Genomic DNA, 17618 nt, shown 5'->3' on the forward strand with positions numbered 1-17618 from the left:
ATACGGGTTGGGTTGTTTCACTTGGCCACGGATCGATTCAAGAACCTATACAAATATGTACATATATATCAAAGCATGATCAAAATATAATTACAACCATTTTTATTATGTTTTAAAGATTTGAGTGTATTAAGTCAGCTGTCCTCGTTAGTAACCTACAACTAGTTGTCCACAGTTAGATGTACATAAATAAATCGATATATATTATCTTGAATCAATCCACGACCCAGTGTATACACATCTCAGGCTTGATCACAACTCAAAGTATATATATTTTTGAAATCAACCTCAACCCTGTATAGCTAACTCCAACATTACTGCATATAGAGTGTCTATGGTTGTTCCAAATAATATATATACATGGGTCGATATGATATGTCAAAACATTTGCATACGTGTCTATGGTATCCCAAGATTATATAATATATTTGAATACATGTATAATACAATATAAGTTAGCTAGGATATGATTTGTATAGATTTGTTAAACATTTTCCGTAGCTAAAAAGATTAAAAATATCCAATCTTGTTTTACGCATAACTTCTTCATTTTAAATCCGTTTTGAGTGAATCAAATTGCTATGGTTTCATATTGAACTCTAATTTAAGAATCTAAACAGAAAAATTATAGGTTTATAGTCGTAAATTTAAGTTACATGTCAATTATTAAAGAGGTAGTCATTTCCGTCAAAAAACGACATCTTGATGATCATTTTGGAAAACATACTTTCACTTTGAGTTTAACCATAATTTTTGGATATAGTTTCGTGTTCATAAGAAAAATCATTTTCCCAGAAGAACAACTTTTAAATCAAAGTTTATCATAGTTTTTAATTAACTAACCCAAAACAGCCCGCGGTGTTACTACGACGGCGTATATCCGGTTTTACGGTGTTTTTTCGTGTTTTCAGGTTTTAAATCATTAAGTTAGCATATAATATAGATATTGAACATTTTTTTAATTGATTTTAAAAGTCAAGTTAGAAGGATTAACTTTTGTTTGAAAACAAGTTTAGAATTAACTAAACTATGTTCTAGTGATTACAAGTTTAAACCTTCGAATAAGATAGCTTTATATGTATGAATCGAATGATGTTATGAACATCATTACTATCTCAAGTTTTCTGGATAAAACTACTGGAAATGATAAAAATGGATCTAGCTTCGAAGTATTCTTGGATGGCTTGAAAATTCTTGAAGCAGAATCATGACATGAAAACAGTTCAAGTAAGATTTTCACTCGAAATAAGATTGTTATAGTTGTAGAAATTGAATCAAAGTTTGAATATGAATATTACCTTGAATTAGAAATATAACCTACTATAAATAACAAAGGTTCCTTGATCTTATATGATTACTTGGAATGGATTAGAAAGCTTGGAAGTAGACTTGCAAACTTGGAAGTATTCTTGATTTTTATGAAACTATACTTATGGAATTTATGAAGAACACTTAGAAATTGAAGATGGAACTTGAGAGAGATCAATTAGATGAATAAAATTGAAGAATGAAAGTGTTTGTATGTGTTTTTGGTCGTTGGTATATGGATTAGATATAAAGGATATGTAATTTTATTTTCATGTAAATAAGTCATGAATGAATACTAACATTTTTGTAATTTTATGAGATATTTCATGCTAGTTGCCAAATGATGGTTCCCACATGTATTAGGTGACTCACATGGGCTTCTAAGAGCTGATCATTGGAGTGTATATACTAATAGTACATACATCTAAAAGCTGTGTATTGTACGAGTACGAATACGGGTGCATACGAGTAGAATTGTTGATGAAACTGAACGAGGATGTAATTGTAAGCATTTTTGTTAAGTAGAAGTACTTTGATATGTGTCTTTAAGTCTTTCAAAAGTGTAAGAATACATATAAAAACACAACATGTATATACATTCTAATGGAATCGTTAAGTCTTCGTTAGTCGTTACATGTAAGTGTTGTTTTGAAACCTTTAAGTTAACGATCTCAATTAATGTTGTTAACCCAATGTTTATTATATCAAATGAGATGTTAAATTATTATGTTATAATTATATTATGATGTATGAATATCTCTTAATATGATATATACATTAAAATATCGTTACAACGATAATCGTTACATATAAGTCTCGTTTCGTAATTCTTGAGTTAGTAGTCTTGTTTTTACATATGTAGTTCATTGTTAACACACTTAATGATATATTTAAATATAATTTTATCATGTTAAATATAGTGTATCAATATCTTAATATGATACATATGTATTTAGTAGACGTTATCATAACGATAATCGTTATATATATCATTTCGAGTTTCTTAACTTAGTAATCTCATTTCTTATGTATATCACACATTGTTAATATACTTAGTAAGATACTTACTCATCATAATCTCATGTCAACCATATATATATGTCTATATATACCAGAACATGTAGTTTTTACAAATTTGTAACGTTCGTGAATCGCCGGTCAACTTGGGTGTTCAATTGTCTATATGAAACTTATTTCATTTAATCAAGTCTTAACTGCTTAACACGGTGGAAACATTTAGTCATGTAAATATCAATCTCAATTAATATATAAATATATATAAACATGGAAAAGTTCGAGTCACTACAATTATGATTAGGATTATCATTATTATCATTACTATAAAAATAACAAAAACTAGTTTATTATCATTAATATTAGTATTAGTATCACATTTGTAACTATTAATATTATTATTATTAGTATTATGATGAAAGTAATAAAAGTTACTATTAGTTATATTAATATTAGTACTAATATCATTTTAGAATTATTATTAATATTATTTAAAGTATTATTATTACGATTACCATTAGTAATAAGATTGTTATAACTATTATTAAATATTAAGTATTAACATCAAAAAGTATTATTTTCATTATCATTATTGTTAAATTAGTTAATTTATTAAAAACTACTGTTATTATCATTATTATAAGATTTATCATTAAAACCATCATTAATATTATTATTAATAAAATCATTGATATTATTATCATTATTATTAACACTAGTATTATCATTATTATTATTTTAATCACTACTACTAATATTATTTTTTTTATTATTACAATTTTAACAAACAAATGAAATATATACATATAAAATATACTTTATACATATAACATAGCTATATTAATATTTTAATAATGAATAATAAATATTTATCTAATGTATATATAAAATAAATGAACTTAAATAATTACTAAAATCTATAATTATTAAATATAACAATTATATCACTAAAAATAATATATAAATTTGTTCGATTACCATTATATGTGTTAATATATATAATTGAATATAGGTTCGTGAATCCGAGGCCAACCCTACACTAGTTCAATGATGTCATATGTATTTCTACTACGAAATACAGTATAGTGAGTTTCATTTGCTCCCTTTTTAAATGCTTTTGTAATATATATTTTTGGGACTGAGAATACATGCGCGATTTTTATAACTGTTTTACGAAATAGACACAAGTAATTGAAACTACATTATATGGTTGAATGGATCGAAGCCGAATATGCCCCTTTTAGCTTGGTAGCCTAAGAATTAGGGAACATTACTAATTTTGAGAATTAGTGCAGCCCTAATTGACGCGAATCCTAAAGGTAGATCTACGGGAACTAACAACCCCCATTCTGGAATTTGGAATGCTTTAGTACTTCTAAATTTATCATGTTCGATGGGTGTCCCAGAATGATGGGGATATTCTATATGCATCTTGTTAAGGTCGGTTACCAAGTGTTCACCATATGAATGATTTTTATCTCTATGCAGTTTGCGAAATGCCTGATATGAGAATGATGTTTATGAAAAATGAAAACTTGTGGTCTATTAAAATAATAGAAATAATTATTATGATAAACCTATGAACTCATCAACCTTTTGTTTGACACTTGAAAGCATGTTTATTCTCAGGTATGAAAGAAATCATCCGCTGTGCATTTGCTCATTTTAGAGATATTACTTGGAGTCGTTCATGATATATTTCAAAAGACGTTGCATTCGAGTCGTTGAGTTCATCAAGATTATTGTTAATTCAATTATAGTTTGATATATTATGAAATGGTATGCGTGCCTGTCAACTTTCGATGTAATGAAAGTTTGTCTTTTAAAAACGAATGCAATGTTCGTAAAATATATCATATACAGATCAGAACCTCGCGATGTAACCAAATGTGATGTATTCGTCCTTATAGATTAGGACGGGTCGCTTCACTTAATGAATGATAAAACCTCTCATTTGTTTGGGTTTGAGATGTAATAAATTGTGTTTGAGATTACATTAGCTTTGCCATCATTTCTTCTAGATTTGGCTTTTCGCTACGGTTTGTTGTGGTGGTTTATATAAGCTAGGTCTTTGTTGATTGAAAGTGTTATTTTGAGTTGGTTGGTTATTCGGACCTTGTTGATTGTATGAGTTATTGTTGGGTCCATTTGGATTGTAAAGAATGTTTTGATTTCGATTGAAGTTTGGCCTTGGCGGTTGATAATTATTTTGATAATTATTTCCAGGCCTTTGGTTCATGTATGAAACATTCTCTCTTTGTTCCATCGTTTGTTCAATGTGACAATCTTTTGTTAAGTGTGGTCCACCGCATTGCTCACAACTGATTCGTATCGCGTGAATATCTTTATTCATCTTTTCCATTCGTCTTTCGAAAGCATCTATTTTTGAGGAAACGGAATCAAAGTCATGGCTAGAATCGGCTCTAGCCGCTTTAGATGATCTAACGATGTCTTTTTTTTAATGCCACTCATGTGAGTGGGAGGCTGTGTTATCAATAATTTTTAAGCTTCAATTGTGGTTTTCTTCATAATGGAACCACCAGCTGCTATGTCGATGTCTTTTCGTGTATTAATGTCGCATCCTTGGTAGAATATTTGTACTATTTGATAAGTGTCTAAACCATGTTGAGGACATCCTCTCAACAACTTTCTAAATCTTGTCCACGCCTCATATAAAGTTTCATTTGGCTTTTGCGTGAACGTAACAATTTCTCCTTGAAGTCTCACGGCTTTAGATGCCGGAAAGAATCTTTTAAGAAATTTCTCAACTAAAACATCCCATGTGTCAATCTCTCCTTCAGGTAACGATTCTAACCAATCTTTGGCTTCTTCCTTTAAAGTCCAGGGAAATAACATGAGATAGATCTGTTCATCCTCAACTTCTCTAATTTTAAATAGAGTACAAATCCTATTAAAGGTTCGAAGATGTTCGTTTGGATCTTCTTTTGGAGTACCACTATATTGGCATTGATTAGTTACCATGTGTAGGATTTGTCCTTTGATTTCATAATCTGGCGCATTAATGTCTGGTCGCGTAATGGCATGTCCTTGGCCAGTGCGTGTAGCTCTCATTCGATTTTCCATACTTAAAGGTTCTGTTATTTCCATATTTGAAATTGTTGAATTCGAATCACTGGAAGATTCTGATTTAACGGTTTGTGGTTCAGGAGGAACGATTAGTGGTTCAGGAGGAAAGATTAGTGGTTCAGGATCTCTGAATTGTCTTTGAATATCCTCCGAGTTTTCAATTTTGAAGTCGGGTTCAAAAAATGGATTATCAGAAATTTGAGTTGAAGTACTTGTTTGATTTGATGATGATTCTAAAGAAAAATCAACGGTGACAATATTAGCTAGATGTCTTGATCGAGTTACAGGTGGTGAATGTATGAAAGGTGGTGAACGTTTTGCTCGGTGCATTCACTGAATATGCTATTAGTTATAAAAATAAAAATTATATAAGTTATCAAATTAATAGACTTTTTTAATTTTGCCCACGTTTCGAATAGCCAATGGATGCAGCAGGTAGCCAGGACCCTTTAAATCGGAATCCCACAACTCGCCACTAACAAATCCAACTATTACTACGAACCAGAAAATTTTGGATGTCTATCAATTTAACCGCTTAAAATAATTTTTTGTCGAAATTTAAAGAAGATATAATCTATGTCCCAAAAACTAGAGCGTCGAAATGAAAAAGAAAAGCGCGTCGAAAAATAAGAGGTCGAAAAATAAGCGTCGAAAAATAAAAGTCGAAAAATAATAATAATAAAATGCAGCGTCGAAACTTAAAAGTCTAAAAAACTAAATCTAAAAAGTTGCGCCTAAAGGTATTTAAGGCTTAAAAGGAATTCTATATCCAAAACGGCAATAACTTAAAAGGCACTAAAATATATAAACGGCATCGCAAAATGCTAAAGCGCCTAAATCTTAATCTAAAGAAAAAAACACTTGAGAAATTTTACGGCAAAGTCTTAAAAGCTAAAAATCTACGGCAAATCTATAACTACGAAACTAATATTACGAACGATAAATATACAAATTACGATTCAACGAAAAAAAGACAAATTATAACTAAAATGATAAAAATACAATTTTTTTATAAAAATATTATTTTTATATTTATATTATATAAAAATATTAAACTATATAATTAATAATAAAAACTTAAACTAAATATTACAAATTAAATATTAAAACTAAAAACAAATTATTAAATTAAACCTAATAACAATAATTAAAATATTAAACCCTAACGGCGCAATTAATGATGGGATCAGACCTATCAGATTCAACCATGCGGTCGCATGGAATTAAGGTATCCGGCTCATGTGATCGCATGGGCCTGGATTCCAGATCAGTTTTGGGCTTCGATCAGGTTCGGCCCAATATTATTTTAATTATTTTTTCTGATTTTAATTTATAGAAAAATATTTATATTAATTTAAATAAATTAAAAAAAATTACTTATTAGTTTTTATAACTAAAAGAAATATATAAATTTTTTAATTTGAATACTTAAAAATATAGAAATATATTTTTCTCTTTTTTTATGTTTTTATATTTTTATATTTAAAACTTATATAAAAATATTTTTACAAAACTAACTTAAAAACTAAATTTTTTTATAGCGTTTCGCTTCGGCGTTGAGTGTTCCCCGACAGCGACGCCAAAAATACTTGATTGTTATACGAGGTGTATACGAAATAGTTATATTTTTATTGCAAAATACTATTAAATACGATACAATTTTACACAAGTTATTTATTTATTTATAGAGTGGATATACCTAAACCTTGCTACAACACTATAGGCAGTGTACCTAATCGTAAAGTAGTATAGTTTTTAGTAAGTTCAGTTTGTTTCGCAGGGAGCTAGCCAAGTTTAAAGCTATATTTTTAAACTATATATATATATATATATATATATATATATATATATATATATATATATATATATATATATATATATATATATATATATATATATATATATATATATATATATATATATATATATATATAAGTAGTATTATTATTATAATTATAAAAAGAGGGTTTTTACCGTTTAGTGATCGGTTTGTCGATTTTATGTCTTAAGTCACAATTAAAACCTAATGTAAAATATTAAAAATAAATATAACTTAATTTAAAGCGTAAAGTAAATGATGAAGATTTAAATGATAGAATTTAAATTGAAATAAAGTAAATTGCAGTAATTAAAATGACAGTAAATAAAGGTACGATGTGTAGTGGCCCGAACTTTTCCATGTTTATATATATTAAATGAAATCGTTATTTACATGATTAAGTGTTTCCAACATGTTAAGCAATTAAACTTGTTAAGACTTGATTAATTTAAATAGGTTTCATATAGACAATTGACCACTCAAGTTGACCTGTGATTCACGAACGTTAAAACTTGTAAAAACTATATGATGACATATATATGATTATATATATAGTTAACATGATATTATGATAAGTAAGTATCTCATTAGGTATTTTAACAATGAGTTATATACATAAAATTGAGTTTATTGAATTAAGAAACTCGAAACGATATATATAACGATTATCGTTATAACAACGTCTTACTAAATACATATGAATCATATTAAGATATTGATACACTATGTTTAATCATGATAAATGATAAGTAAACATTTCATTAAGTGTATTAACAATGAACTACATTTGTAAAAACAAGACTACTAACTTAATGATTTCGAAACGAGACATATATGTAACGATTATCATTGTAACAACATTTAACTGTATATATATCATACTAAGATATATTAATATATCATAATATCATGATAATGTAATAATTTAACATCTCTTTAGAAATAATAAACAATGGATTAACAACATTTAACAAGATCGTTAACCTAAAGGTTTCAAAACAACATTTATATGTAACGACTAATGATGACTTAACGACTCAGTTAAAATGTATATACATGTAGTGTTTTGATATATATTCATACACTTTTGAAAGACTTAAAGACACTTATCAAAATACTTCTACTTAACAAAAATTCTTACAATTACATCCTCGTTCAGTTTCATCAACAATTCTACTCGTATGCACCTGTATTCGTACTCGTACAATACACAGCTTTTAGATGTATGTACTATTGGTATATACAATATAATGATCAGCTCTTAGCAGCCCATGTGAGTCACCTAACACATGTGAGAACCATCATTTGGCAACTAGCATGAAATATCTCATAAAATTACAAAAATATTAGTAATCATTCATGACTTATTTATATGTAAACAAAATTACACATCCTTTATATCTAATCCATATGCCAACGACCAAAAACACCTACAAACACTTTCATTCTTTAATTTTCTTCATTAAATTGATCTCTCTCAAGTTCTATCTTCAAGTTCTAAGTGTTCTTCATAAATTCTATAAGTTCTAGTTTCATAAAATCAAGAATACTTCCAAGTTTGCTATCTTACTTCCAATCTTGTAAAGTAATCATCCAACCTCAAGAAATCTTTCTTATTTATAGTAAGATATCTTTCTAATATAATGTAATACTCATATTCAAACTTTGATTCAATTTCTATAACTATAACAATCTTATTTCGAGTGAAAATCTTACTTGAACTTGTTTTCGTGTCATGATTCTGCTTCAAAAACTTTCAAGCCATCCAAGGATCCTTTGAAGCTAGATCTATTTTTCTCATTTCCATTAGGTTTATCCACAAAACCTGAGGTAGTAATGATGTTCATAACATCATTCGATTCATATATATAAAACTACCTTATTCGAAGGTTTAAACTTGAAATCACTAGAACATAGTTTAGTTAATTCTAAACTTGTTCACAAACAAAAGTTAATCCTTCTAACTTGACTTTTAAAATCAACTAGACACATTTTCTATATCTTTATGATATTCTAACTTAATGATTTAAAACCTGAAAACACGAAAAATACCGTAAAACTGGATATACGCCGTCGTAGTAACACCGCGGGCTGTTTTGGGTTAGTTAATTAAAAACTATGATAAACTTTGATTTAAAATTGTTCTTATGGGAAAATGATTTTTCTTATTAACATGAAACTATATCCAAAAATCATGATTAAACTCAAAGTGGAAGTATGTTTTCCAAAATGGTCATCTAGACGTCGTTCTTTCGACTGAAATGACTACCTTTACAAAAATGACTTGTAACCTATATTTCCGACTATAAACTTATACTTTTTATGTATAGATTCATAAACTTAAGTTCAATATGAAACCATAGCAATTGGATTCACTCAAAACGGATTTAAAACGAAGAAGTTATGGGTAAAACAAGATTGAATATTTTTACTTATTGTAGCTACGTGAAAATTGGTAACAAATCTATATTAATCATATCCTAGCTAACTTATATTGTATAATACATATATTCTAATATATTATGTAATCTTGGGATACCATAGACAAGTATGCAAATGTTTTGACATATCATATCGACCCATCTATATATATTATTTGGAACAACCATAGACACTCTATATGCAGTAATGTTGGAGTTAGCTATACAGGGTTGAGGTTGATTTCAAAAATATATATACTTTGAGTTGTGATCTAGCCTGAGATGTGTATACACTGGGTCGTGGATTGGGTCAAGATAATATATATCAATTTATTTCTGTACATCTAACTATGGACAACTAGTTGTAGGTTACTAACGAGGACAGCTGACTTAATAAACTTAAAATATTAAAATGTATTAGAAATTTTGTAAATATATTTTGAACATACTTTGATATATATGTACATATTTGTTATAGATTCGTGAATCGACCAGTGGCCAAGTCTTACTTCCTAACGAAGTAAAAATCTGTGAAAGTGAGTTATAGTCCCACTTTTAAAATCTAATATTTCTGGGATGAGAATACATGCAGCTTTATAAATGTTTTATAAAATAGACACAAGTACATGAAACTACTTTCTATGGTTGAATGATCGAAGCAGAATATGCCCCTTTTACTTGGTAACCTATGAAATGTCCCGTTCTTATTGATTAAAAACGTTCCATATTAATTGATTTCGTTGCGAGGTTTTGACCTCTATATGAGACATTTTTTAAAGACTGCATTCATTTTAAAACAAACCATAACCTTTATTTCATCAATAAAGGTTTAAAAAGCTTTACGTAGATTATCAAATAATGATAATCTAAAATATCATGTTTACACGCGACCATTACATAATGGTTTACAATACAAATATGTTACAACAAAATAAGTTTCTTGAATGCAGTTTTTACACAATATCATACAAGCATGGACTCCAAATCTCGTCCTTATTTAAGTATGCGACAGCGGAAGCTCTTAATAATCACCTGAGAATAAACATGCTTAAAACGTCAACAAAAATGTTGGTGAGTTATAGGTTTACCCTATATATATCAAATCATAATAATAGACCACAAGATTTCATATTTCAATACACATCCCATACATAGAGATAAAAATCATTCATATGGTGAACACCTGGTAACCAACATTAACAAGATGCATATATAAGAATATCCCCATCATTCCGGGACACCCTTCGGATATGATATAAATTTCGAAGTACTAAAGCATCCGGTACGTTGGATGGGGTTTGTTAGGCCCAATAGATCTATCTTTAGAATTCGCGTCAATTAGGGTGACTGTTCCCTAATTCTTAGATTACCAGACTTAATAAAAAGGGGCATATTCGATTTCGATAATTCAACCATAGAATGTAGTTTCACGTACTTGTGTCTATTTTGTAAATCATTTATAAAACCTGTATTATTCTCATCCCAAAAATATTAGATTTTAAAAGTGGGACTATAACTCACTTTCACAGATTTTTACTTCGTCGGGAAGTAAGACTTGGCCACTGGTTGATTCACGAACCTATAACAATATATACATATATATCAAAGTATGTTCAATATATATTTACAACACTTTTAATACATTTTGATGTTTTAAGTTTATTAAGTCAACTGTCCTCGTTAGTAACCTACAACTAGTTGTCCACAGTTAGATGTACAGAAATAAATCGATAAATATTATCTTGAATCAATCCGCGACCCAGTGTATACGTATCTCAGTATTGATCACAACTCAAACTATATATATTTTGGAATCAACCTCAACCCTGTACAGCTAACTCCAACATTCACATATAGAGTGTCTATGGTTGTTCCGAAATATATATAGATGTGTCGACATGATAGGTCGAAACATTGTATACGTGTCTATGGTATCTCAAGATTACATAATATACAATACAAGTTGATTAAGTTATGGTTGGAATAGATTTGTTATCAATTTTCACGTAGCTAAAATGAGAAAAATTATTCAATCTTGTTTTACCCATAACTTCTTCATTTTAAATCCGTTTTGAGTGAATCAAATTGCTATGGTTTCATATTGAACTCTATTTTATGAATTCAAAAAGATAAAGTATAGGTTTATAGTCGGAAAAATAAGTTACAAGTCGTTTTTGTAAAGGTAGTCATTTCAGTCGAAAGAACGACGTCTAGATGACCATTTTAGAAAACATACTTCCACTTTGAGTTTAACCATGATTTTTGGATATAGTTTCATGTTCATAATAAAAATCATTTTCCCAGAATAACAACTTTTAAATCAAAGTTTATCGTAGTTTTTAATTAACTAACCCAAAACAGCCCGCGGTGTTACTACGACGGCGTAAATCCGGTTTTACGGTGTTTTTCGTGTTTCCAGGTTTTAAATCATTAAGTTAGCATATCATATAGATATAGAACATGTGTTTAGTTGATTTTAAAAGTCAAGTTAGAAGGATTAACTTTTGTTTGCGAACAAGTTTAGAATTAACTAAACTATGTTCTAGTGATTACAAGTTTAAACCTTCGAATAAGATAGCTTTATATGTATGAATCGAATGATGTTATGAACATCATTACTACCTTAAGTTCCTTGGATAAAAATACTGGAAAAGAGAAAAATGGATCTAGCTTCAACGGATCCTTGGATGGCTCGAAGTTCTTGAAGCAGAATCATGACACGAAAACAAGTTCAAGTAAGATCATCACTTGAAATAAGATTGTTATAGTTATAGAAATTGAACCAAAGTTTGAATATGATTATTACCTTGTATTAGAATGATAACCTACTGTAAGAAACAAAGATTTCTTGAGGTTGGATAATCACCTTACAAGATTGGAAGTGAGCTAGCAAACTTGAAAGTATTCTTGATTTTATGTAACTAGAACTTGTAGAATTTATGAAGAACACTTAGAACTTGAAGATAGAACTTGAGAGAGATCAATTAGATGAAGAAAATTGAAGAATTAAAGTGTTTGTAGGTGTTTTTGGTCGTTGGTGTATGGATTAGATACAAAGGATATGTAATTTTGTTTTCATGTAAATAAGTCATGAATGATTACTCATATTTTTGTAATTTTATGCGATATTTCATGCTAGTTGCCAAATGATGGTTCCCACATGTGTTAGGTGACTCACATGGGCTGCTAAGAGCTGATCATTGGAGTGTATATACCAATAGTACGTACATCTAAAAGCTGTGTATTGTACGAGTACGAATACGGGTGCATACGAGTAGAATTGTTGATGAAACTGAACGAGGATGTAATAGTAAGCATTTTTGTTAAGTAAAAGTATTTTGATAAGTGTATTGAAGTCTCTAAAAAGTGTATAAATACATATTAAAACACTACATGTATATACATTTTAACTGAGTCGTTAAGTCATCGTTAGTCGTTACATGTAAGTGTTGTTTTGAAACCTTTAAGTTAACGATCTTGTTAAATGTTGTTAACCCAATGTTTATAATATCAAATGAGATTTTAAATTATTATATTATCATGATATTATCATGTATGAATATCTCTTAATATGATATCTATACATTAAATGTCTTTACAACGATAATCGTTACATATATGTCTCGTTTAAAAATCATTAAGTTAGTAGTCTTGTTTTTACATATGTAGTTCATTGTTAATATACTTAATGATATGTTTACTTATCATAGTATCATGTTAACTATATATATATATATATATATATATCCGTATATATGTCATCATATAGTTTTTACAAGTTTTAACGTTCGTGAATTACCGGTCAACTTGGGTGGTCAATTGTCTATATGAAACATATTTCAATTAATCAAGTCTTAACAAGTTTGATTGCTTAACATGTTGGAAACATTTAATCATGTAAATATCAATCTCAATTAATATATACAAACATGGAAAAGTTCGGGTCACTACAGACGATACATATAAAGTTCATCGGGGTTGGAATTAGATTTCTCTATTTTTATGACCTTTCCCTTATTATTTTCTTTTTCCTTTTTAAATTCAGTTGGGGTAATTTCTATAACATCATCGGAATCCTTGTCGGGATCCGATTCATCGGAGAATTGGTAATCCTCCCAATACTTTGCTTCCTTGGCGGAAACACCATTGACCATAATTAACTTTGGTCGGTTGGTTGAGGATTTTCTTTTACTTAACTGTTTTATTATTTCCCCCACTGGTTCTATTTCTTCTTCCGGTTCTGATTCTTCTTCCGGTTCCGATTCTTCTTCCGGTTCCGACTCTTCTTCCGGTTCCTCTTCGGGAACTTGTGAATTAGTCCACGAATCATTCCAATTTAAATTTGACTCTTCATTATTATTAGCTGAGTTAATAGTACTTGTTCTAGAGGTAGACATCTATCACATAATATCAAAAACGTTAAGAGATTAATACATCACATAATATTCACATGTTAAAAATATATAGTTTCCAACAAAAATGTTAAGCAATCATTTTTAAAGAAAACACGGTCGAAGTCCAGACTCACTAATGCATCCTAACAAACTCGATAAGACACACTAATGCAAATTTTCTGGTTCTATAAGACCAACGCTCGGATACCAACTGAAATGTCCCGTTCTTATTGATTAAAAACGTTAGATATTAATTGATTTCGTTGCGAGGTTTTGACCTCTATATGAGACGTTTTTTAAAGACTGCATTTATTTTAAAACAAACCATAACCTTTATTTCATCAATAAAGGTTTAAAAAGCTTTACGTAGATTATCAAATAATGATAATCTAAAATATCATGTTTACATGCGACCATTACATAATGGTTTACAATACAAATATGTTACAACAAAATAAGTTTCTTGAATGCAGTTTTTACACAATATCATACAAGCATGGACTCCAAATCTCGTCCTTATTTAAGTATGCGATAGCGGAAGCTCTTAATAATCACCTGAGAATAAACATGCTTAAAACGTCAACAAAAATGTTGGTGAGTTATAGGTTTAACCTATATATATCAAATCATAATAATAGACCACAAGATTTCATATTTCAATACACATCCCATGCATAGAGATAAAAATCATTCATATGGTGAAAACCTGGTAACCGACATTAACAAGATGCATATATAAGAATATCCCCATCATTCCGGGACACCCTTCGGATATGATATAAATTTCGAAGTACTAAAGCATCCGGTACTTTGGATGGGGTTTGTTAGGCCCAATAGATCTATCTTTAGGATTCGCGTCAATTAGGGTGTCTGTTCCCTAATTCTTAGATTACCAGACTTAATAAAAAGGGGCATATTCGATTTCGATAATTCAACCATAGAATGTAGTTTCACGTACTTGTGTCTATTTTGTAAATCATTTATAAAACCTGCATGTATTCTCATCCCAAAAATATTAGATTTTAAAAGTGGGACTATAACTCACTTTCACAGATTTTTACTTCGTCGGGAAGTAAGACTTGGCCACTGGTTGATTCACGAACCTATAACAATATATACATATATATCAAAGTATGTTCAAAATATATTTACAACACTTTTAATACATTTTGATGTTTTAAGTTTATTAAGTCAGCTGTCCTCGTTAGTAACCTACAACTAGTTGTCCACAGTTAGATGTACATAAATAAATCGATAAATATTATCTTGAATCAATCCATGACCCAGTGTATACGTATCTCAGTATTGATCACAACTCAAACTATATATATTTTGGAATCAACCTCAACCCTGTATAGCTAACTCAAACATTCACATATAGAGTGTCTATGGTTGTTCCGAAATATATATAGATGTGTCGACATGATAGGTCGAAACATTGTATACGTGTCTATGGTATCTCAAGATTACATAATATACAATACAAGTTGATTAAGTTATGGTTGGAATAGATTTGTTACCAATTTTCACGTAGCTAAAATCAGAAAAATTATCCAATCTTGTTTTACCCATAACTTCTTCATTTTAAAACCGTTTTGAGTGAATCAAATTGCTATGGTTTCACATTGAACTATGTTTTATGAATATAAACAGAAAAAGTATAGGTTTATAGTCAGAAAAATAAGTTACAAGTCATTTTTGTAAAGGTAGTCATTTCAGTCGAAAGAACGACGTCTAGATGACCATTTTAGAAAACATACTTCCACTTTGAGTTTAACCATGATTTTTGGATATAGTTTCATGTTTATAATAAAAATAATTTTCCCAGAATAACAACTTTTAAATCAAAGTTTATCATAGTTTTTAATTAACTAACCCAAAACAGCCCGCGGTGTTACTACGACGGCGTAAATCTGGTTTTACGGTGTTTTTCGTGTTTCCAGGTTTTAAATCATTAAGTTAGCATATCATATAGATATAGAACATGTGTTTAGTTGATTTTAAAAGTCAAGTTAGAAGGATTAACTTTTATTTGCGAACAAGTTTAGAATTAACTAAACTATGTTCTAGTGATTACAAGTTTAAACCTTCGAATAAGATAGCTTTATATGTATGAATCGAATGATGTTATGAACATCATTACTACCTTAAGTTCCTTGGATAAACCTACTGGAAAAGAAAAAAATGGATCTAGCTTCAACGGATCCTTGGATGGCTCGAAGTTCTTGAAGCAGAATCATGACACGAAAACAAGTTCAAGTAAGATCATCACTTGAAATAAGATTGTTATAGTTATAGAAATTGAACCAAAGTTTGAATATGATTATTACCTTGTATTAGAATGATAACCTACTGTAAGAAACAAAGATTTCTTGAGGTTGGATGATCACTTTACAAGATTGGAAGTGAGCTAGCAAACTTGAAAGTATTCTTGATTTTATGTAACTAGAACTTGTAGAATATATGAAGAACACTTAGAACTTGAAGATAGAACTTGAGAGAGATCAATTAGATGAAGAAAATTGAAGAATGAAAGTGTTTGTAGGTGTTTTTGGTCGTTGGTGTATGGATTAGATATAAAGGATATGTAATTTTGTTTTCATGTAAATAAGTCATGAATGATTACTCATATTTTTGTAATTTTATGAGATATTTCCTGCTAGTTGCCAAATGATGGTTCCCACATGTGTTAGGTGACTCACATGGGCTGCTAAGAGCTAATCATTGGAGTGTATATACCAATAGTATATACATCTAAAAGCTGTGTATTGTACGAGTACGAATACGGGTGCATACGAGTAGAATTGTTGATGAAACTGAACAAGGATGTAATTGTAAGCATTTTTGTTAAGTAGAAGTATTTTGATAAGTGTATTGAAGTCTTTCTAAAGTGTATAAATACATATTAAAACACTACATGTATATACATTTTAACTGAGTCGTTAAGTCATCGTTAGTCGTTACATGTAAGTGTTGTTTTGAAACCTTTAGGTTAACGATCTTGTTAAATGTTGTTAACCCAATGTTTATAATATCAAATGAGATTTTAAATTATTATATTATCATGATATTATCATGTATGAATATCTCTTAATATGATATATATACATTAAATGTCTTTACAACGATAATCATTACATATATGTCTCGTTTAAAAATCATTAAGTTAGTAGTCTTGTTTTTACATATGTAGTTCATTGTTAATATACTTAATGATATGTTTACTTATCATAGTATCATGTTAACTATATATATATATCCATATATATGTCATCATATAGTTTTTACAAGTTTTAACGTTCGTGAATCACCGGTCAACTTGGGTGGTCAATTGTCTATATGAAACATATTTCAATTAATCAAGTCTTAACAAGTTTGATTGCTTAACATGTTGGAAACATTTAATCATGTAAATATCAATCTCAATTAATATATATAAACATGGAAAAGTTCGGGTCACTACAACCTAAGAATTAGTAAACCAGTTTACTAATTGACGTGAATCCTAAAGATAGATCTATTAGGCCCAACAAACCCCATCCATTGCAGTGGATGCTTTAGTACTTCGAGTTTTTA

At 29.2% G+C, this 17618-nt stretch overlaps 1 non-coding gene across 1 annotated transcript; it reads left to right on the forward strand.

The window, feature by feature from the left end:
* Positions 1 to 4939: 4939 nt before the first annotated feature.
* LOC139887185 (small nucleolar RNA R71) lies at positions 4940 to 5046 on the forward strand. Its single transcript, XR_011773025.1, has one exon. It is a non-coding gene; the product is annotated as a small nucleolar RNA R71 (small nucleolar RNA).
* The last annotated feature ends 12572 nt before the right edge of the window (positions 5047 to 17618 follow it).

Source organism: Rutidosis leptorrhynchoides, chromosome 1 (assembly GCF_046630445.1).
Source record: "Rutidosis leptorrhynchoides isolate AG116_Rl617_1_P2 chromosome 1, CSIRO_AGI_Rlap_v1, whole genome shotgun sequence".
In the NCBI taxonomy this organism is placed as follows: domain Eukaryota; kingdom Viridiplantae; phylum Streptophyta; class Magnoliopsida; order Asterales; family Asteraceae; genus Rutidosis; species Rutidosis leptorrhynchoides.